This window comes from Myxocyprinus asiaticus, chromosome 24 (genome assembly GCF_019703515.2).
Source record: "Myxocyprinus asiaticus isolate MX2 ecotype Aquarium Trade chromosome 24, UBuf_Myxa_2, whole genome shotgun sequence".
NCBI lineage: Eukaryota > Metazoa > Chordata > Actinopteri > Cypriniformes > Catostomidae > Myxocyprinus > Myxocyprinus asiaticus.
Window position 1 is genome coordinate 15371525 of NC_059367.1, and position 23150 is coordinate 15394674.

The 23150-nt window shown below is 37.8% G+C and overlaps 1 pseudogene; it reads left to right on the forward strand.

Annotated features, from left to right (window-relative positions):
- Window positions 1-23150, forward strand: part of LOC127415233 (neurogenic locus notch homolog protein 2-like) — an 83569-nt pseudogene that overhangs the window by 16404 nt on the left and 44015 nt on the right.

Sequence of the window (23150 nt, forward strand, 5' to 3'; positions counted from 1 at the left end):
TTATATGCCTTAGCTATTGAACCTTTGCTGGTCAAAATTTGTGTTAATATTGAAGGTTGGACAATACCACATACTAGAGTATCTTTTAAACTTTCAGCCTATGTTGATGATTTTATGGTTTTAATTAAGGAGCAAAAAATGTAGACATTTTAAAAAGGATAATCAAAGGTTTTGGTTGCATCTCTTCAGCTAAATTAAATTGGGCAAAAAGTGAAGCTTTAGCTTTCGGAAAATGGGAAGGTGGTATATGTGGTATATCTTGGAAGTTGGAATTAAATATCTGGGTATTTATACTGGAGATGATTGTACTGTACAAAAAATTGGGATGGTATTTTAGATAAGGTTAAGGGGAGGTTGGAAAAATTGAAATGGCTCTTACCTAAAATGTCTTTCAGAGGAAGAGTCATAATAATTCATAATTTGGTGGCATCAGCACTGGCCTGCCTGGATCCTCCTAATGGACTTTTAGTAAAAATCCAAGCAATTTTGGTGAACTTTTTCTGGGTCCAACTTCATTGTGTGCCTCAAAGTGTATTGTTTCTCTCTAGAGAAGGATTAATTCATCTGGCTAGTAGGACAGCAACTTTTATACTCATGTTCATCCAAAGGTATTTAACTGTGCCAAGAAATCTAGTATGGAGAAATGTAGCAAGAAGTATCTTAAAGGTGGATTAGGTCTGGACTATGACCTCTTTTTAATGGAAAAGAGTAAACTACAAACCAGTGGAATAACTCTGTTTTACAAAGGACCTTTTAAGATTTGGGATCTGTTTTAAAAATGAAGGTTGTAGGGTGCATTTTCACTGTACAGGTTATTGGAAGAACCTCTTGTCAATGGGGCTTGATTTGATGTTTCTTGTGATGTCACATATGGTCTCACCTATGCATTATGAACCACGTAAATTTTGAAGTTACAGTAATTTGTAGAGATTGGTGGTCCCGGTTTTAATAAAACTGAAAAAGTGGCATCGCAATTAGGTTTAAAGTCTGTTCGACAAGTAAGGAAGATAGTGGATCTTTAAAACAAAGAATTACATTTGAAGAAAAAACTTTGTTAAAAAACTATTGTATTGGAAAAGAAGTTCCTAATATCTAAGATGCTTTTCCAGAAATATGTCGTACCCCAGAGCTTAAGGGAAGATCAGGTTCTTTTTTTAATATAAAAGGACTTGAGTTTGTACGAAGTAAAGAGCAAGTTATTGTACAAATGCAGGGCTCCAGACTGCAACTAAAATGATCGCAAATGCGACCAAAAATAATTGACTGTGACAATCATTTTAAATCTAGTCACCATGGTGACAGTCAGGTTGTGTGTGTTTATTTGCAGTTTCATTAGATATCTTGTGAGTTATTGAATATATTTTTAGAGCGCGCACCAGTGTGTCTCGTGCCGCTTTTCACCTGTTCTGTTTCTGATGAGCTCACTGCACCACACGCAACAACAAACCCAGTGCAAGAGAGTCGTGAACAAATTATTCTTTTGAACCGGGTCTTTTTCATGAATCACCCGAAAAGAACTGAGGGTTTGAACTCAGGAACAGTTTGAATCAGATTCACTTTCTCAGCGAATCAGCCATCAGTGAGCTCACAACTGGGAGTGCAGACATTTCAAAATAAGAGTCCCATGTGTGTTTGGAGATTCTTTATAATTAAAAGTCCCATATTGTGTACCACTTTTTTTCCTTCTGGTAATTATTGATTGGGATGGAGTAGCACAATAAACTGCATCTGGGATTTCATTCAGTTTGCACTCTTGTTGTCTCTGTGTATGGGCCATCTGGTAACAGTAAAGAAAGACTAAGGCAATATTTTAATTTATATATATATATATACATATACACACACACATCGATCAGCCACATTAAAACCACCTGTGTAATATTGTGTAGGTCCCCCCTCGTGCCGCCAAAACAGCACCAACCCGCATGCTGTTTGGGATGCTATTCTTCTCACCACAATTGTACAGAGTGGTTATCTGAGTTACTGTAGACTTTGTCAGTTCGAACCAGTCTGGCCATTCTCTGTTGACCTCTCTCATCAACAAGGGATTTCTGCCCCTTATTGGATGTTTTTTGTTTTTGGCACCATTCTGAATAAATTCTAGACTGTGTGTGAAAATCCCAGGAGATCAGCAGTTACAGAAATACTCAAACCAGCCCATCTGGCACCAACAATCATCCATGCGATTATCTACTCAGCCAATGGCTGACTGAGTGGCAGCAGTGCAGTGCATAAAATCATGCAGATACGAGTCAGGAGCTTCAGTTAATTTTCACATCAACTAGAATGGGGAAAAAATGTGATCTCAATGATTTGGACTGTGGCATGATTGTTGGTGCCAAACGGGCTGGTTTGAGTATTTCTGTAACTGTTGATCTCCTGGGATTTTCACACACAAGAGTCTCTAGAGTTTATTTTATTGATGGTTCGGATTGACAAAGTCTGCGGTAACTCAGATAACAGCTCTGTACAATTGTGGTGAGAAGAATAGCATCTCACAATGCTATTGTAACAAAGACTGGGGTTTAGATCCATGTGCGGTTTATTAGTAAAGGTGCAAATCATAAACAGACAGGCAGGGTAAATCTCCAGCAATGGAACAGCGTAGGTAGACAAGAGACGTGGTCATAAACAGGCAATGGTCAGGGCAGGCAGCAAACAATCAAAGTACAAATCCAGGTGAACAAGATGTAATCACAGGCAGGCAGCAGAGAATCAAACGGTGGGTAACAGGCAGGAGTCAAACACAGGCAGGCAATATAAACAGTGTAAACGCTCAGAAATGTTAGCAATGGCAAAACAAGACTTCGCATAGACTTCAGTTTGTACAGCGCTTAAATTGGGAACAGGTGTGAGTGTAATCAGTCCATGTAGGCATGCTGGGAAGTGTAGTTCATAATGCCCTCAGAACCCGGGTGAGGGAGATGATGAGCAGGAGAAGTCCTTGAGTTCATGACAGCTATTCTGAGATGCGGGTTGTCGCTGTTTTAGCGGCACGAGGGGGACCTACACAATATTAGGCAGGTGGTTTTAATGTTGTGACTGATCAGTGTATTTATAAAATCAAGATTTTGACACTTACAATTGAGGAACTTGCACACAACTATTACTATTATAAACTACTGTGAACTTGCCTACAAACAGACACATACTGGACTTCCTGGAGAGTTTAGAATGTCAAAATAAAAGCGTGAGGGTTTAAAAAGTGCACAATTTAAATATATTACTGTTGTATTTAAAATTAAAATTAAGTCAATAATAATAATAATATTAATAACAAACTATTATTATCATTATTATTGTCATCATTAATATTTGTTTACAATTTATAACAATATTTAAGTTGAATGGGTTCAAAAAATAACTGTGTGAATGAAAAGTGGACTGATGTCTTACAACTAAATTGAATAAAAAAGATATCTGAATCCTTTAAAGTCCAGATGCAAGTTGAAACATTAAAAAAAAAAAAAAAAAAGGGCAAAAATAAAACACTGGTTTCTTTTCTATTGAAGACTTGAAGTCTGGAATTATTGTTAATTTTGCTGCTACATTATCCAGTATACCAGTTAGTAATAAAGTGTTTCTTAATAAGCTATACATTTATATTGAAATAATGTGTAGTTAGAGGTTTGTGTTTCTTTACATATTAAAGAGTACTACCAATTAGTTCCACACAATAATGAAAAGATATTCTAAACTGATTATGCAAACAACAACACTGGTATCGGATCGGGATCGGCCGATACTGAGATTTCCGGAATCGGAAGAGAAAAAGTGGTATCGGTACATCCCTAATCTGTAATGTAGATTCTGAAGAGCAGTACTAAAAAAAAAAAGTATTTTACCTCTTATATTTGTATAAATTATGAAAGGGGTGTGACCATTTATGAGACAAAAGGGAATGCAAACTTATCTTCTCAGCTATATATACTGTTTATTAAACCTTCGATTAATGGGTTATAAGCTGCCTTCCTTTTCTTTGGCTGTCTATCTTGTTTCTGAACAGCAATCTAAATCGAGCAATTCTGTGATTTGGTGACTAAAAACAGCCATTTTGCGCTGTAATGTTTCAGTTTAGTCATTTTTTATTCTGGAGCCCTGAATAAAGAATTATTAAAGAGAAGGGTTGATATAGTGTGGAGAGAAAAATTGAGTGTTAATGATGAAATAAAACCCATCTGGAGAATCTTATACATACCTCCATAATTGAAATTAGCAGGTGACTTTCAGTGGACAATTTTACATGGTGCAGTTGCTGTTAATTCTTTTGTTAATGTATGTGACGAGGAGGAGGGCGGGGCCGGGCCGTGACTACGCACGCACGGACCCCAATCAGGCTAATCAGCCGAGCAGAGGTATAAGTGCAGCGGGATGCGGCAGTTCGAGAGAGAGAGAGAACCACACGCAGCTGCAATGTGTGCGTTTGTGTTGTGTGTCGTTTTGTTTCATTAAATATTATTTTGACCATTCAGCAGATTCCCGCCTCCTCCTTTCCCATTTTAAACCTTGTTACATTGGTGCCGAAACCCGGGAAGGAGGAGGCAGGAACTTATACCTCTCCTCAGCTGATTAGCCTGATTGGGGGGCGGGCATGCATAGTCACGGCCCGTCCCCGCCCTCCTCCTCGTCACACTGTAATAAATCCAAATGTATCCAATGTGTGCCCCTTTTGTGGTATAAGAGAAACCATTTTTCATTGTTTTTTTAGAGTGTATGAAGTTATGTGATTTGTTTGTGGTTCTGAAGGACCTTTTTGAAAAGTCTGATGAGGTTTTTTCTTCTCATGTTTTTATTTTTGCTCCTCGATATAAGGTATCTCATACCTTCAATTTTTTAGTTGGTCAAGCTAAATTTTCCATCTACTTTAGTAGGAAAAACAAAATAGAGGGGAGAAATGGACATAGTGTGGTGGCAGTTTTTAAAAACATTGTGAAAGGAAGCCATTTTTTTTAAATGATGAAGGATTATGAAAGCTTTTTATTTCATAGGGGCTATAAGGAAGTTATATGCTCTGTGAGAGAGGAAGAGTTAGTATTTTCTTTCTTGTTGGTGTAATTTAAAAAAAAAGTTCAGTGTTTAAATTCACACTCTCTCTCTCTCTCTCTCTCTCTCTCTCTCTCTTTCTGCCCTCCATTATTGCTTCTTTTCCTCTCTCATATATCGAGCACTCCCGTTCCCCTCCTCTTGGCTCTTAAATCTCTGTGAAAGCTCAATTTCACACTCAGCTTACCCACTTCTCCCAAATATTTCCCACCACAGTTCCTGCCAAAAAGGGGTGCAGCCAAATGCCTTCTTGTGTTGCAGGGTTTGACCTCACAGGGCATTAGATGCCTGGCACAATGCTACTTCTTAATATATCTGTATTTGCCAAATATCTTTTGAAAGTTTAAGTAAATACCTAGAAATGTCTTGGAGGATGTGTGGGCATGTAAAAACTGAATATGTGTGCCATCTAAAATAGGATCAGTTATTTGCAAATGCACCACATGCAAGTGATGCAGTCTGTATGTTTACATGCACAGTTATAAATGAGCTTCAGCGGGTTTTGTGTAGTTGAGCTATAGTCTTCATCTGTCTGCCCAAGTATACATTAGGGCTGGGCAGTATGCAAGAAATATGTTCACAATATTTTTCTAAAAAAATATTGCAATTAGTACTGCCAGTCGATTAAAATTATTAATCGCGATAAATCGCATCATTTTAGGTAGTTCATTTCGATTGTGCTGAAATTTGACACTATATAATTATTTTATTTTTTTTGTCAAAATGCATTTATTTCCATCTTAGGAAAGAAAACAAAACAATATGTAACAATATAATGCTTTATTAACATTTTCCAAACAAGGCCTTCCACAAGAAATGCACTAAAATATCACCAATTCGAGTAACATTAAACGTTTCCCAAAGTCTAAGTGGGAGGTTGACTAATTGAAACAACTAGTTTCCCCATAGGTTGCATTTTCATTGCAATGGGCATTAAATCTCTTAAACTCTCATCCTCCACAATATTAATCAGCCGGTAGACTGTGGCTATCCACTTTCCTACAGCAGTCATGAAGCTGCGTTCATGATTCGTGTCAGGGCGTCAACGCCACTTTGAACTCACCATGAAAAGCGATTACAAACAAATACGTCTCATAAGACTTGACGTGTTTCTGTGGTAATTAAAATGTGCCTTACAAGTCCCATCTGGAATTATTTTGCACATCATATAGAGCTAAGAGTTCCTTTCACCATCATTTTATCACTGACAGGGAAGTGCTGTCAGAGATTCTTTTATTTATTGAGATAACAACCTCCGCGGCTCTATCATAGGAGAGTATTATGACAGTACCGCCTAAAGAATGTCAATGGGACTGCCGTGTTGTGTTACTATATGCTAAGCTTGTAGGCTCATCTTGTTAGGCTCTGGCGTTGTGTCTGTTTGTGAAGTGTGCATCAGTGTAATGACTCCGGGCGGACACATTATAAAGTTTCCACCCTTCACACAAGTGTTTATGCCATATTAATGGTAAATGCGTTAATCACGAATAAGAAAAATGAACGCATTAAACTTTAAAATTACTCTCATGCGTTAATTCTGAAAGCTCTAATTGCGATATCCGATTACATCGTCAACCCCTCGGCCGAGGGATCTGTGAATATTTTTGCTTTATTGATTTTGCTTTAAAAATTACATTTATTGAAACACCAAAAACTTAAACCAAAGATATTTCTAAATTCAAATTGCACTTCAAACAAAATGAAAAAACAATTAAAATAACAAAGTGGTCAAATAATTGTATATACAACCCTTCCATTTGTCATCACAAAATTATCTGTCTACAACAGGTGGAAAATTAGTAGTACAAATTAAGATCTAAAGACAATAATAAATGTTTATATCTGAAAAGGTGAACTTGTTTAGGTTGTATACACATGTATAGGTGATAAAGTGAACATTCAGAGTTGCATTCACAATGCATGTTAAGTGCAAACTGTTCCGTGGAAGTAAAGTGAACTAAATTTCGAGCACCTCCTGAGATGGTCTGAGGTCATTTGCAGCATCTCATAGATGACACTATTCTTGCAAACTGTTTTCAGATGATTGAAACAGAAAAGAAAGAGTGAGAACTCTTATGCGTATGTTCCACAGGACATGCTCTCGCTGAACGCCTCTAAATAGCGAATCAGAAATGTGCATCGACAGCTTTTCTTTCATCTGTTCTTCAAAATATTGTTTCTTCAAGCGCGTCTTTCTGTCTAACAGCATTTCTTGTCATGTGTCATTCCGAGATGTCTTACAGTTAGCCGTAGGGTTGTGCCGGTAGACGATGATCTCGGGGATCAACGATGGTCAGAGTGATCGCCAATAGCTGATGCCTTTGACGATGTCAAGATGATATTTCACTCGTTTTCCCATTAATGTAGAAATTATTATTATTATTATTATTAGGCTATTATTATTATCAAATCAATATTACAAATAATTTGCCCGCAAACACACAGACACATGCTTGAAGAAACACACTTTATTATATTATTAAGAACAGATGACAGAAAACCCGCCTATGCGCATGTATGACACACTGTTTGTACGGAGGCGTGCAGTCTCACGGAACACGCGCATGTAAAAGGTTCTCACTCTTTTTTTTTTTTTTTTTTGGTGGGTGCTAATTTCATACCCTGGGCTCCTTTTTTATATATTTACTGACTTCCTAGCTCCATGGTTTTGTAATTTTCCGATATCGCCGATCATCGTGTGTCACAGACTACGTTTCCATCCAAGGATTTTTTGCAAAAAAAGTTTTAGCACATCAAAATAAAGCTGATGGAAATGCAAATTATCGCTAAAATTTCAGAAGTGTTGACATAATATTTTTCCGTTTAACTCTAGCGCATAAACTTTATGTCGATACTTCAAATGTCGCGAAAAACTGGTTTGGAAACACTTTTTGTCGAGAAAATTGGCATTAACGCAAAAGTGTAGTGTCACATGACAGAATTTGCCCCAATCGTTAGCCTGTGTGAATCATGACGACAGTATACATCCTTGAAAGCCAATTTATTGTACATGATTATGGATTGATCTTAATGGCATCTAGATCTGATGCTGCAAACATGACACTTCCAGGAGTGCCAACACAAATATCTCATATCATGCACATGGACAAATGAATGGAGAACAAATGAATGGCCACTCTCTGTGATTAATTTAATCGCGGTAGCCATCCATTTATTTATTAAAGTTGCTTTTCCACACCATTCAAAATAATAGATGGCAGTCACGGAATTAGCCCATAGTACAAAAACATATCATTTCTGTGCACAAAGATGTTTTAAATTAAAAATAAATACACAGTACTAGGAGAAAAGCATCAGTGTGCATTTTAGGAACACTAACATATATCCCAATTCTATAAAATTATTGTTTAGCTTACTTCTGGAAAATGCCGGCAAAATTCCCTGTATTAAATAAAATAAATTACCAAACGAAAAAAGCATTAAATTAAAAAAATAAATTACCAAATTACATTTTTTTTTTTTTTAGACCTATATATGCCTTTTCTTTACACAAACTTAAATTAGCCTTACCCTGTTCTGTAGATGAAAAAAGTTGGCTGAATGACATTCTCATAATGTTCTTCACTTTTTTCAAGACTATAAACTATCAGAACTATTTGTCCAATGCTGAGTTCACTTTCAGAAAACGAGCTTTTGAACATTTTAAAACATTTAAATATTTTAAATCTAACCCTCTTTACCTCGGATCGCATTTGCTGAGCTTCTTCAGAAAATGTAAATTGCATTATGATATTAAATTAGTTTTAGATGACATTCAAGTTCAGTTGGTTGTTAAAAGTTGCTGGACAAATATGCGGGACATAATGCAGTTGTGATGGCAGTGCTTTAGATTAGATGATTGTTCAAAATAGCCTATTGAATATCAGGAATGTATCATATATAAACCCTGATATTACACCACATCAATTTTTCTTTAATAGCTGTGCACCCAGCATATACACACAGCATATGCACATTGATGGATGGTCCTTATACTAAGACCGAAAGTTTCCCCCACTACTTGGTGCAGGTTGCCAGCTTGAACAGGACCATAACGATTTGCTTTCGGGTCGGAACCGGTGGCAACCTGCGATAGGCGCAACATAAGGACCAATATTACAGTCCTGTCAGAAGGGCAACTGCTCCCTTTTGATTGCAATTCCTCATCTTCTGATTGCTTTTATTTGTGAAATTAAAATGAGAGTAAGCTGGCTAATTTCAATGAATTGTCTCAATGTTCTCCCCATTTTACCAAAATTAGGGACATCTGAGAGGAGAATTAGCGATAAACACACATTTCTGAATGGAAACGGCTTAAGGATAGATTTCTTTCGCGCTAAACCAAAACGTATGCGACAAAGTGTTTTTTTAAGCATGATGTCATCGCACACCATTTTTATTGATGAAAGGCCATTTGAATGGAAACGAGCAGAAGACGACAAATTTCTCAAAAAAATGTTTATGCATTTTCACTTTGTTGATAACAAAATAGCGAGAAAAGTGGATGGAAACTAGGCTAATGAGTGTCGCAATTGGCATCGGGAAATTTTCATCGTCCTATCGGCCAGACCTATACGAAACAATGCCTTATCTGATATTTAAAGAAAGGACATGAAATACACTGGGTAAAATACAAATCGTGCGGCACCTGTCTTGCAAGTGCACATCGGTGAGGCCAAACATGGTCAGATTAATGTGTATACATGCTGGATAGAGCCGAGCTACAGTCTTGGACTGGTATGATTTCAGTTTTAGTCAGACTGAAATTTAACTTTGCATATAAACGTACTGAGTGAAACAGTCTTGGAACACCACTAGTTCAATTCAATTAGAGGACCAGAACTAACTCTTGTATAAATATGTGTATTGTATGATGAGACTTTGACGTGTCTTGACAAAGCCTGGTTTAAGTCCGTGGCACTCAAGACTTGTCATCTCAGTCTCAAATTCTGTTTTTTTGTGTTAGACATCTAAGTGTTATTAATGAAATGAAACTGGGCTCATAGTTAAAGAGCTTTGGGGCATTTATGTAAAGCCCCATCTTTAGCTGTTGGCGTCATGCCTGGGCTGTGCTTACTTTCTCTGCATTCTTGCACACAGGGATATTTTGAGGCCTGCTGCACTCTGGTCAAAGTGCAGGAAGTCAATATTAGCGCTGAATGCACTTCCTGTCTTGAGCTGTAGTACTATGTTCCTTAGTGTCAGTACTGCTTTGAAATCATATGACCTGCCACCCAGTGTCACAGAGGGAAGTGTGGGCTAGGGCTTACTTCTATTTGCAGAAATGCACTTGAGCTGCCGGTTAAGCGGCTTCATGGATCCATAGGTTTAAGATTTAACCTAAACATCCTCATCTATAGAAGCAAAACATGTTTATGTGTCTGAAATTAGATTGTTTCATATGATTTTCCAGGTTAGATATATTACAGAAACCTGTTCAGATGCTTAAATGTGCTTCTTTGTGACATCCAGGATGCTTCCTGTATTTTAGAGGAAATGAGTGAAAGTGTCTGATCAGTTAGGAATTTCCATTTTAAATTCTCTCCTCTGCATCATTACCATAAATGGTTACTGTTTCTTTTTCTTCTTTTTCTTTGTTGCTCTGCCACTTTGTCTCTCACCTCTTTCCCTCAACAATTCTGTCTGTAGAGTTTGTGTCAGAGGGAGTGGTGTGGTTACAATCTGCAGCAGCCTTTTGCCTTTGCTTTGTGACGTCAGAAATTTGCCACATTCAGATCTGTGGAACATCCTGAAATCTTAGAGTAGATTTGGCTGCTTTTGAAAGACTAATGTGTAGGACAATAGAGTGACATTATTTTAGTCATGATTAGCGGTGTTCTTTTTTTTTTTATGTTTTTTTTTTCTTTTTTTTCTGTCGGTCTGATTAGGCGATTATTGGAATCCAAGAATGTCAGACCTTATTTTAATCAAGCAATATACTCGTTTTTATGTCAGGTTCCAAAAGTACTAAACATTTATCGATTTTTTTCAACTGTAGGCCTACATTAAGATGTTTTGATGACAGATTTTGCCTTTAAAAAAGGCAGAATTGTCTAGATTTATGATATCTGCCATCATGTCGTTTAACAGCTAAAACAGCTATGATTATCAGCTGTTGTTATCATCATTTCAGACATTTTATTATCATTTTCAAACAATGTTTCACAATACGCCTGAGTAGGTAACCATAGCAACAGTAGGCTGCTTGACCACTTTCAGTTATGATCAGTATTGAATCTACAAAATATACACTCACTGAGCACTTTATTAGGAAAACCTGTACACCTGCTTATTCATGCAATTACCTAATCAGCCAATCATGTGGCAGCAGTGCATAAAATCATGCAGATACGGGTCAGGATCTTCAGTTAATGTTCACATTAACCATCAGAATGGGGAAAAAAGTTGATCTCGTGGCATGTTTGTTGGTGCCAGACAGACTTTGTTGAGTATTTCTGTAACTACTGATCTCCTGGGATTTCCATGCACAACAAACTGAAGAGTTTAAGCTAGGCTTGGGTTCGATGCTTTTTTCACGCATCGATAATCGGAAGATTTTCAGATATAAACAGGGCTGCTCGTTAGTATTTGTCTCTTCAGACATATTTCTTTTTTTTTTTTTTTCTCCCCAATTTGGCATGCCCAATTCCCAATGTGCTCAAGGTCCTAGTGGTGGCATAGTGACTTGCCTCAATCTGGGCGGTGGAGGACGAATCTCAGTTGCCTCTGCGTCTGAGACCGTCAGTCCGCGCATCTTATCACATGGCTTGTTGAGCGTGTTACCGCGGCGACATAGGGCGTGTGGAGGCTTCACGCTATTCTCCGTGGCATCCATGCACAACTCACCATGCGCCCCAACAAGAGCGAGAACCACATTATAGCAACCTCGAGGAGGTTAACCCAACGTGACTCTACCCACCCTAGCAACCGGGCCAATTGGATGCTTAGGAAGCCTGACTGGAGTCACTCTGCACACCCTGGATTCGAACTTGTGAGGTGTGGTAGTTTGCGTCTTTACTTGCTATCCAGGCCCCTCAACACAACTTTAATAAAGTGTGAGCGGCAGGGTAAATTAAAGGGGGTCGCACACCGGATGCATCTAGCAGACGTCATGGCGCGTTCTAAAATTAGAAACAATTTTTATATTCTACAAAGGTATGCTCACACCACCACCTCTCAGCGTCAACAGTCTCAAGTGCCACGGAGCGCAACTCGCATACTTTTCCATTAATTTCGACCCAAGTCGTTATCAAAGGACAAAGGTTATTTACTCTAGCCATCACTGGATTATCTGTTGTGAACATGAATTCATTAATTTTTCATATAGCCTACACAATGTATTTTCAGTTACAAGTATGTCATTTTGTGGTTTGATAGCCTGAATGAAAGACCTGTTCAAGGCTACATACAGAGATATAGCATAATAAACATCGCCATTTCTAATCGTTCAATTTGCGCTGTTACACCAGTTTCCCTAACCTGCAAACTGATCAACGTCACTTTGTTCATTCTTGAAGAAGTACTAGAACTTTGGACTACCATCTTTTGTGCCGCTTTAGCTCGTCGAGTGTTTGTGGGTGTGTGTGTGTGTGTGTGTGTGCTTGTGTGCATTAGAAAATGTTATATCGCACTCTTGTGGTCTGCAAACGCAATTACGCAAGACTGTTAAACAGAGGCCAACAGAGTGTAATGGAAAGCACGCAAATTGGGCTTCTAATTTAAATGTCGATAAATTTTAATATATCGATGCCTCAAAAATATATCGATATCAATAATCGATATATCGATATTTTATGACATCCCTAGTTTAATCAGAATGGTGGCAAAAACAAAAAACATCCAGTGAGTGGAAGTTCTGCAGACGGAAACGCCTTGTTGATGAGAGAGGTCAACGGAGAATTGCCAGACTGGTTTGAGCTGACAGAAAGGATACAGTAACTCATATAACCACAATTGTAGTAAGCAGAATAGCATCTAAGAATGCACAACATGTCGAAACTTGAGGCAGATGGGCTACAACAACAGAAGACCTCGTCGGGCACTTTATTACGACCATAGTGTTCCTAATAAAGTGCTTAGTGAGTGTATGTGCTTCATTATTTATCACTTTATTATAAATGTAGTCTACATATCACAGGTATATTACAAAAGAAACTTTCAAAAAAGATTTGTCCACAGGACAATTTGGTTTGCATGAGAGGAATTTCAACAGGTTGCACCCTGGAAATTACATATAGAAATTCCTTAGAAATAGCTGACCCCTCTTGCATTGTCATTGTAGTGTATAAACTCATTGTATAATTCGCACACTGGGAGCATCCATAGTTTTAATTTTGAATTTGTACTATTATTAGTTTTATTTGCTAATACTAATAAATTCACTTATGTTTCTATAGCAAATGGCTATATTACATTCTTAGCACAGAGCTTGATTTTATTTTTACTGTTCCAGTCCTAATTCTGATGTCTTGATTGTCCTTCACAGCGCTGCAGTGTGTGGACCCCGTGAAGCCATGTGTGAACAATGCTACCTGTGTAACCTTTCACAATGGAACAGGCTTTTGCAGGTAAGGCAGGGAGACTCTTAAGGCTCAGCGAGAGAAATCTAACAGAGAAAAAAATCCTTTTCCAAAACGTAATGTCTTCCACAGAAATAATGAAATTAGGTCAGCCTAATATTGCCAAATCTGCTTTCCTGAAAGAGTTTGAATTCTCCCACAAATGCATGGTTTTAAATATTGATTTTATGTGTGTGTGTTTTTGCGATGCATTCAAATCCATCTCTGAGTGTAGGAAAAACTATGCAAAGCGGATTAAAAAAACTCCAAAAACAGTTGGAGTGGAAAAACGGTGAAATGCATCCAATTCTTGTGGTTCCAAAGTTTAACACACATACACTCACATTTCAGTCACTTTTAATTGCTGGCTCCTTTACTGCTGTTGTTTGTTGAACAGTGCTTGTGGTAGCACATCTCGGCTTGTAATTGCGCTTTTTATGCTGTATGATTGAGGGTTACATTTATCACATTGCCAAAAATAAACACTTGCTAACAAACCTATAATGTTACATTTCAATGGCTGTGAAACACAGAGGGACCGTTTTCCCAGCATTGAATGAATCCTCTTCCTACAATCTAGAGCCATGGAAATATATTTGACAATTTTCACCCATCTTTCTTACCTTGAAAATGATCTTTTGCACTTGGGTTGGGGTTACGGAAAGTGCGTCTCCAAACGCAGCAACAAGAAAATAACAAAACCATTAAAACCACATTTGTTGTTAAAGCTCAACCTTGTGGTATATCAGTGCAGAAATGCACAACAAGCTTACCTCAGCACCACTTAGATGTCAAAAACTTCAAAAAGTATTTGAGATGTCTGTGGAATTACTGCTCAGAATGTTTCAGCCTCTAAGGAGTTAAACTTTGTTTCCCAATGTTGGTAATTTGCAACCAAAAGTTGCGACCTCTGCTTTTCTGTGATTTTCACAACAAATATTACCAGGAAAGCAGATGAGTCACTTTTAGGCCTTTAGCACAGGTTCAAGTTGAGTAAGATAGGTTAGATCAAATCTCAGACTTATATCACTCATTGTTCATACGAGTAATCATCCAGATTTACCTCAGACAGACTTTAGTGTGTCTGTTAAACTATTCAGTTTCTTCAGCCAGAGTTGACAAGAAAGAGTGAGTGAAAAGAGATGACCCAGAGGGCAGTTTACATGGGGGTTGTTTTTTCATAGCTCTGGAGACTTAAATGGAGTTATGTTTCATTTAAGTATCAACTTTATCACAGGGGTTTCAACAAAAATTCCAAATATGATATAAGTGGATATCATAGCTCAGATAATTTAGAAGCATTTGATTGGATCTAGTCAAAGTCTTCCAAATTATCAAATGTCATATATATATATGTGTGTGTGTGTGTGTGTGTGTGTGTGTGTGTATTTATATGTGTGTGTGTGTGTGTTTGTGTGTATGTATGTATATACACTACCAGTCAAAGGTTTTGAAACACTCATGCTTTATTATATTTTTTTTTTCACATTTTAGAATAATAGTAAAGTCATCCAAACTATGGAATAACATAAATGGAACTATGGGAATTATGTTCCAATCCAAAATAAATCAAAACTGTTATATTTTAGCATCTTCAAAGTAGTCACCCTTTGCCTAGAATTTGCAGAAATGAACTCTTGACATTTTCTCAACCAACTTCTTGAGGTATCACCCTGGGATGCTTTTTAAACAGTATTGAAGGAGTTCCCATCTATGTTGGGCACTTATTGGCTGCTTTTCTTTATTATTTGGTCCAAGTCATCAATTTCAAAAACTTTTTTTTATTTTTTATTACATTTTAGTTTTATAATGAAATAAATTAATATGGTGGCACAATTATATTTTTGTCTACAAAACTAATTTCAAACATTTAAGCATACGCCTTCAGATCAAAAGATTTGTAAGATTATGAGAAACATTTTAGTCAAGTGTTTCAAAACTTTTGACCGGTAGTGTACATATATATATATATATATATATATATATATATATATATATATACATACATACATACATATATACACAACCCTATACCAAATGTCAAGAGTACATGTCTGCAAATTCTAGGCAAAGGGTGACTACTTTGAAGATGCTAAAATATAACACAGTTTTGATTTATTTTGGATTTTGTTTAGTCACAACATAATTCCCATAGTTCCATTTATGTTATTCCATAGTTTTAATGACTTTACTATTATTATAAACTGTGAAAAAAAATAAGTGTTTCAAAACTTTTGACCGGTAGTGTGTATACATACATACATACAGTATATCAGCACAGTTTTTGACATTGAGATCTCTTCTGAAACTCTAGAGGAGACCACAAAGGGTTTTATTTTTCAGTAGAAACAGCTCAGAAAGAAGAGGATAAAACAAATATCTCCATTTAATATCATTGCTGTCAAACAGACATCATTGAGATATTAAAGAAATCTAATTTGTGATTTATCTATCCTATGGAGATGGAGGGAAAAAAGGTGACTGAATCGTGATCATTTGCACTCGAAAGTTCCATAAAGTCTTGCAATAAAGCAACAAAATGTGACCTTCCCAGGCTGATAGGGATTGCACACACCAGTCGCCACTAGATTCAACAGCTCTAGACTCTCTACAGCTTGAGTTTTAGTGCTGCAATGCTCAAAAAGTTCAAGAACTTGAGTCGAGATTTGAAGAATGCAGGCTTTTAGCAACCTGAAATGGCTGCCTGGGTGTGCGTGTGATCTCAAAATGGAACAGGCTGACACAAGGTGCTCTCTGGAGTTACTAATACATTCTGTGTAGGTGAGGTGACACCCGAGAACTAAAGTCAACAAGGTGTTTTTCAGTTTTTTTTTTCTCTCTCTTTCTCTCTCTCTGTGTCACTGAGAGCACAGTACAGGAAGAGCAGTGTGAGAGAGGTTGGCAGAGTAGGGTGTGTGTATGTGAGTGGTCAGACCGGTGCGTCTGCAAGCCTCTAGCCAGGGTGTGAGAACCAAGCTGTGTGTCAATGTCATTTTTGTGTGTGTGTGTGTATGTGTGTGTTGTGTGAACGTGTGCCTCTGTCTGGTTTCAGAGGTTCATATGTGTGTCGTTATACTGGAAAGTGTGTGTTGTATAAGATTTCCATTGTGGCAAATATCTACTGTAGAACCACAGTTTCACAACGCACCTGTTGGTTAAAGCTCTAGAACAATGAAAAAGTCCTAGAACTAAGGATGGATCTGGATGTCAACTAGTCAATTAGTTAGTTTGACTAGTGAGTATATCTAGATTTTTTTTGTCTTAAAGCAAACAGAACAATTGATAGGACCAGAGAGCCTCAGTGTTTTACATTTTTCGGGGGAATCTTCTAAAAAAAACCTCATAGTTGACTGCAGATTAAGCTGGGATACAAGAAATATTTTAACATTGAAAGATTTCACACATCATCTTTAAAGGGGATACATTTGGAGATACAACTTCTTGAAGAAAGGTTTAGCATGCTGACAACCCAACACTTACTGTTAGCACGCTAAAACCATTTTCGAGAAGTTTTGTTTCTAAATTCATTTTATTTAAACACCCCTGCTACACCAATTAAAGCACGACTTTTGTTACAAATCCATCACCTTCAAGATATGTTTTAAAACAATGATTGATTGATTTCTTATTAATTATTGGACTTCAAATATGTCTTAATTTTTTTTTCTATGAACATGTGTAAATGGATCTCTTTGGCTGTTGCCTCTCACTGTTTTAGGCCAAGTCCACACTAAGATGTTTTCATTTAAAAAAGCATCTTTTTTCTACGTTTTGGCCTTCCTTCCGGCCTGAGACTGTGTTTTTGTCCAGCAAAAATTTAGCTTTTCGAAAACACTCTCCCAAGTTGATAAATTTGAAAACAACATTTTTGTTATATTGTGGATAGGGTTAACTGAGATATTAAAAAAAGTTGACATATTGGTAGTCTCATGATGCAGTCATGTGATCCATTTAACCCAAAACAGTCAAGATGGTGGCCCATGTTGTAGCAGCATTGTTGTACCTGCTATCCACTTTGAAAGAGTTGTTAAAGATAAATTGCTAATTTGTACAGCCTTCACATTGTATTCCTTTAAGGCGATGGGAAATTTACGGAATTATGGAATTGCTGTCCTGTACCGGAACTCTAGGACAATTGCATTTCACACCGTACATGGAAATAACACAGGGCGATGCTTCTGATGTTTTTTTGCATGTGCAGTGTAGGTCTTTACTGGTTGATTAGATCAGTGTTACTATCAGAAATAATTAATAATTATTTATTTAGTTATTAATAAATAGTTAAATGAATTAATTGAATCTAACTCATTAAAACCTCATATGGGGCTCCAGTAAATTTGCGGGTTTGGTTATTAGCATTAATTAATAATTATCAAAGATAATTATTAATTATTAAAATCAATAGAACATTGATTTAATCAATGTTAGCTTTTTTTAATCCTTTAAATCAACAATTATCAAGGATAATCATTAATTGTTAACATCAATGAAACATTGATTAAAATTAACACTAGCTTATTGATCCTTCAAATTCAACAATCATCAAAGATAATTATCAATTATCAAAAATCAATAGAATAATAATAAGGATCAATATTACTGGGGCACCACCATGGAATCAGGGACTGATAACCAAATAGTAAAACAGTCTCAATATTAGATTGTTCTCTTAGGAAAATCGACATCCGAATATCGATTTTTGAAACGAAATAATGAATGAAGGCTTGAATCCGAGCACTGACATCCCGTCAGCATTTGACACAGGTGTATGCAAAACAAACCAAAACACTTCTCTTTGTAATATAAACAAAGTTTATTTATGCAGTAATATCAATTAATAATTAATACAATGCAGTCAATAAACTTCTGACTTACAACTACAAACTAAACAGTGATATGATTAGATATGGAAATCAAAATAATCCTATAACATATGAGGTTGTGTATGTGTGTGTGTGTGTGTGTGTGTGTGTGTGTGTGTGTAAGGAGGGACGCGCTCAAAATGGCGGACGTGACTCTCGTGGAAAGTATGTGGGTGGAGAGAAACCAGCCAATGGCGTCTACCAGTTTACCGCGTGCATCTGCTTGTACGATAGCTTAGGGACAAAGCTGAGCTTTATCACGATGCTATCTACTAGCCAAAAATGTGTGCGAGAATGTTTGTGAGGGGTCGCGTGTGTGTGTGTGGTTAGTACGAGAGAGAGAGAGAGAATAAAGTGACGGCCCCAAAGCTGATTTCGCGATCGTGGGAGAGAAAGCAGCTGTTAGTTTATCACTCAGAGATGCGGTGGACGGCTCGTAAACCGTCCCGCGGTCTTTGATTCTTTAATGGATAAACGCAGTGTGCCGGTCTCACCCGCGATGGCGGAAATGCACAAAAGTCCAATGTGGTTGGACTACAACACAGCAAATCTCATTTGTGATAATACCTTGAGTATTATTAGCAGCAATGAGCGGACTCGGCGGTCCTTAAACTGTACAAGCAATAACCTTGATACACAAGAATAACACACTATAATATTCTATCTCTGCCCAGACGTAAACCTCTTACTTGAATCGTATGAGGACATAGAATGTGTGTTCATCCGTCCTTTAACTCTGACTCGGTTCCTCGAGGCTCGGGTGATGACGGGAGGCCGTTTCCTCGCTCTGTCGGTGGGCGGTACGGCTGCTGATTCTCGGCGGCCTGGCGGAGAAATCAGCGACGTCAACTTGATTGAAGATGGAAGAGAAATCTTTTATCTCTTCACTTCTGCAGGCAAACGGATGAAGATGTGGATTGCTCGGCGGTCTCCTTCGGATCCGTTAGAGTGTTCGGTGGAACTCAGAGTAATCTCAACTCGTCCAGCGAGATGGAGATTGTATAGCCACAGTTTCAAGTCGGACGTTACTTCCTTGTGCCACGAGGCTACACCTGAGAGCAGCGATGAGCTGCATCTACACACGGCGAGCAAAGTTGCCGGAATCATTTCAGAGGTATTTCTACTCCTGATGACATCATGGTTGAGGGGCGTTCTGTTGTGTGCCTCATCCAATAGGAGTTGAGAGTTTGATCCTTTAGTGAGCAAGGCTTCATGGGATTTGTAGTCTGTTTTGGACTCCCTTTGTTTGATTTTGGCGCGGTTTTTGTCAGTAAGATTTATGACTTTGTATGTGGGCCTGAGTTAGGTTTTACGACTGTGTTAGGCCTGCCTTTGTCTTCTAACTGAATACATGAGGCCCAACAGCAGTAAGGGGATTTAAGCATTTTCAGATGTTTCAGTGAGGACGAGCAACTTTGAAAACGGCAGTATAGATGGAAAGCGTTTTGAAAACGAAACCGGCAGTCATTATGTCAATATGTTTATATGCACTTAAAAAAAGTTACATTTTAGTTGGACTCAAACAAAAATTAATCTTAAAATGTCATGCGATTGCTTTAGTCCAACTGAAATTGTACAATTCCTACAAGACAAGAGTTGACCACATGTATTTAACCTGGCTAATTTGACGTCCTTCCTTAAAATATTCAATTACGCACTTTGCCATGCACATTTGGATGAAGACTGTGGCTTGACTATGCAAAATACCACTGTAGATCGATTATAACTGCACATGTCCTTACTGTCTTGTGCCAAGAGCATTGCGTTTTGAAGACGACATGTCAAGGTAAAAATACTTTTTAAAACATGTCACAAGACCTTTGCTTTCCATTCCATTCTGTGGACCTCTGTACAGCCCACATCTTTGCACATCTGCACAAGCACCTGACATTGACTGTACAAAAAAGAGTACCATAAAGCAGTCGTAGTGAACATGCATCGAACACTTCCATGAGAGCTCACAGTCAAAAGAGTGAGCCTATACTTTGAAAGGCTGAGCACTTGACCGTGTGCGAGACTGAATGGCACGCGGAAAAACATAGTATACCCTAGTCTTAAAGCAGCATAATAGGGCTTCCTTAAGACTGAGTAGTCGACTTTTATAATTTGCAGTTTCGCACATCCATACCTAGAAAAAATAAGTGTTTTGCATCTTGCAAATAGGTCTGCTTTTTTTCTGAACAAGAGTAAGTTAGCAGTAAGAGAATAGCTGGCTGTGTGTGTGTGTGTGTGTGTGTGTGTGTTTAGAGCAGAAGTGAGTGAGTCTGGCTAGAATACCCAGAATCTTATTTTCCCTCTTTCACATCAAACAAGATCTCTTTGTTTTGGCCTGTGTAAAGGGGTGCAAACTTATTAATTTTTACCCCTCACTTCCTTCCACCTGCCTTTCTTCCAGTTCCTCCCTCTCTATTTCTCTGCGGTCGGAAGGAGTCAGAGGAGTCAGCTTGGCGTTTGTTTGATCTGACAGATAGAATGTGCCTGCAGGGAGAGGAGAACAGTGCAGAGACATCTCTAGCGCTCAAGAGGGTGAAATCTGAGACATGTATGTGAGATAGAGGAGGTAGAGTTAGAGATTAGCCAGTCAATACCTCTCTCCTCATCTCTGTCAATTATCCCTCTATCTCACAGCTTCTGTTCCTTTCCAACCTTTTTGGATTCTTTTTCATTGTTACCCCATCCCTCTCTCTCGCTCCTCCTTTTTAATCTTTGTGCTATATCATCCCTTATCTTAACATGTCCTATTGTTCTGTTATTTTTTTATCCTCCTTTCATCCCTGTATTTCTTTCAACACTCGCTCTCTCAATCTCTCTGTGTACCTGCAGGCTGGGCTGATTTGTTTCAAAGCCACATTCAAAGTGTGATGGCCTCAGGAAGAGCGTCTGCCAACCAGAAACTCTAGTCGTAAAAGAATGATAGATAGAGAGAGAGACAGAGAGAGAGGTATAGGAGCTTCAGGACATGTACCGAATACTGTCGATAACACTCAAGCTAAAGTCAACAACTCAGCCGTGTGTGAAGAGTGGTAGGCAGAGACTCAAGCACCGATTACACACACAGACAAACACATGCTCGTTTACCTAGTTATCTCATGGGGACAAACCTTTAGACTTTTGTTGTTGTTAGATAAAGCTGATTATCCCTAACCCTACCCCTAAAAAAATATTGTTGCAGTTTTAAAATAAAAACATATATGTACTAAATTCATGATTCATTTTCTCCAAGGGAATGTTTTGTCAGATTTAGCTAACTTCATGGGACAACTACGTCTCACACACAGTGATGCTCAAGATGGTGTGTGAACACTGCACAAACACTTTCTCCAGTGCTGCTATGAAAGTTCAAATCGCAAGCATTTCAGCATTTGATTTAGAATGGGAAGCTTATTAAAAACTACTGTCAAATACACACAGGAACTCAAAGGTCTTCACCAAAGTCTCTAACCCCGTTTCCATCTGGTATTAAAATCTGATCACATGTGGTCAGCGCTAAATACAGGTCTAAACGGGGTCCGAAAAGTTTAGTGGTCGGATCACAAAAAGCACATATGAAGGCAGTAAAAAACACGTGACCACATCGCATTTGAGCTGTAAATGCTAATCCTTGCTGAATTCATCCCGGACAGCAGCGAGGCACCACCCCACACCTGTCAATCAATCACTGCACTAAAACTAGAGTTTAAACTTTGCCGGTTACTAGTGACTTTAAAAGGAAATAACTGTCCGAACAAAAACATTTGAAAAGCAGATACATATACAAGCATGAGAACTTCACGGATCTTCTTCAATGTGTCTGATTTTAACATGCAGGGACACACATTTGAAGCTCCACTTACACAGGTACTCCACTAAAATTCAGCTCTAAATGTTGCATTTGTGCTTAGATTAAATTTCAACTTCATCTGGGAGAAACTGTGCCGCTGTTGTTTCACCTGACCATGTGCAATCAGATCACCCGAGACGCATCTTAATACCAGACGTAAACGGGGTCTCTGTCTTCACTCAATTTTGTGCCAAAAGGTATCATTAAATTAAAGATATAAAGACAAAAATATATTACTGTTGTATAGATTTTATATTAAATGTAGTAGAAGTAGTTGTAGTAATAATTATAATAATTTAACATTAAAATGTTCCAGAAAAATAAAAAATGTAAAACATGGAATTTAGGAAAAATAAAAAAGAATTTAGGAAAAAATCAAATGTATTTCTAAGGGCCCTAACTGTACTAAAGAGTATCACAAAGCTTTTGTAGTGCACATGCGAATGCATTCGCACAAGCTCGTGGTTTAAAAGAGTAAAGACTGCGCACAAGACGTAAAGGCATGTGGAAAAACATTGTATACCACAGCCTTTAATCCCCAAAATAGAAGTAAACCCACCTATACACAGTTACTATTTACATTGGGAAGACACCTCGATCCAAAGCAACTTAGAGTGCATTCAAGGTCAACATTTTATCAGTAAGTGTGTTCCATGTGAGTCAAATCCATGACATTGGCATTGTTTGTGCCATGCTCTACCAGTTCAGCTACAGGAGCTGTTGTGTAGTTTGTATATTGTTCTCTCTGCTTTATCCAAGTATCTATATTTATTAATAATAAAAAATAGAGATTTTCAATCTACATGCTCTCCGTCCTTTTTCAATATTTATAGATAATTTCTCTCTTTCTCTCTCTTTTTCTGTGTT